We start from the raw sequence: 1540 nt of genomic DNA on the forward strand, positions 1-1540 counted from the left end.
AAACACATCACGGCATCGAATGGTACAAAGGAGAATTAAAAATTAATAATTTTAAGGCCCATAAAACATGTTTTCAATCATAGCACAAAATTAGGAAGGAAATGAAAAACATACAATTTACATAAATAAGTGTGAGAGAAGTTGACAAAACCCACTCAATTCAGTCCAAAATATATCATAAAATAGTGGTGTATCAATAATGCACAATTACACTTAGTATGTGCTAATAAACTAAATGTAAATCAAACAATGATATAACTATCAACATAATAAAAGGTAATATATGATAAGACTTTGACTAATTAGCTTATTAATCTTGACATAGAACAAGTGCCTATAATTCCATTCCTTCTCCATTTATACAAAAAATCATGAGGGCTTAACTAGTAGAAGATATAACTCCAAAAAAGATATAAAATAGTTGGCATGTTCTTTCTAAAATTGATCCTATTAAAAGGTTAGTTTACATTACATAGGTTGTGAAGTAATGCAATAAATTGTCCTCCTTTTTGTGCCATACTACATAAAAGAAAAAAAAGCGTATATCACTGTGTATTTAAGAGTATGTGTTAGTGTTTTCTCTAAGAATGATGTTAAAACCTTTAGGGTAAACGGAAAGAGCAAAATTATAAAATCAAGTCAGTAAAGTCACCCTAAAAAGGATAACTATAACAACAAGAAAAGATCAAAGCAATTAAAAGTTTCAAGAATGAAAAGGGAGGTTTTTTTTTTGTGACGAATGTAAAAGGGAGGTTTTAATAATAAACTTAACATTTAAAAATATATTTTTTCCTAACTTCCAGTATTATGCAATAAAATCGGATTGAATATACTAATACCTGTGCATCTTAGTTCAAAATAGAATCAGCAGAACCCAAGATTTTGACAATATAAATAAAAAAATAATAAATAAACAACAGGAATTGACATTTGAGAAGCAGGGGCCATAATCAAAGATACAGTAAATATAAAATGAGGGAAAGATAGAAGCCTATAGTTATTCAGGAAATTAAACATGGAGATTATCTCTTTCAAGAAGGCCAAAATGCAGCAGGACCGAATGCAACATTAACTCCAGTGACAATTTCTCTGAAGGGTTATGTTGGCTATTTTGAATTAATTAACCAAAAACAAATACAAAAAATGGTTATATCCTCAAGTAACAGAAGAACACAAGCAAACAGAGGGATTATCCCAAGTCCTTGGGATATAATTACTATAAGTGGATTATATTAATTTCACTGTTTCGAAGTGAAATTCTATCTACTTGGGCAGGGTCCCAATTCAACAAAGCAACTGTTGCTTACCTATTTTTCTTTTTTCTATTCAGCCACTCCCTGACAAATGCTCTCCATAATCCCATATAATCATCTTTAAATATTTGGTACACCACGCTTACTCTTTCTATCACTAATTAATTGCAAGAAAAATAAAAAAAACAAAACAAAACACCAACAACAACACAACATCAGCAACTATAACAAGATGAAAGGTTCGGAAAAATAACACAACAACATCTAAGGTGTTTCTGATCAAAATT

This window comes from Arachis ipaensis, chromosome B10, assembly GCF_000816755.2.
Source record: "Arachis ipaensis cultivar K30076 chromosome B10, Araip1.1, whole genome shotgun sequence".
NCBI lineage: Eukaryota > Viridiplantae > Streptophyta > Magnoliopsida > Fabales > Fabaceae > Arachis > Arachis ipaensis.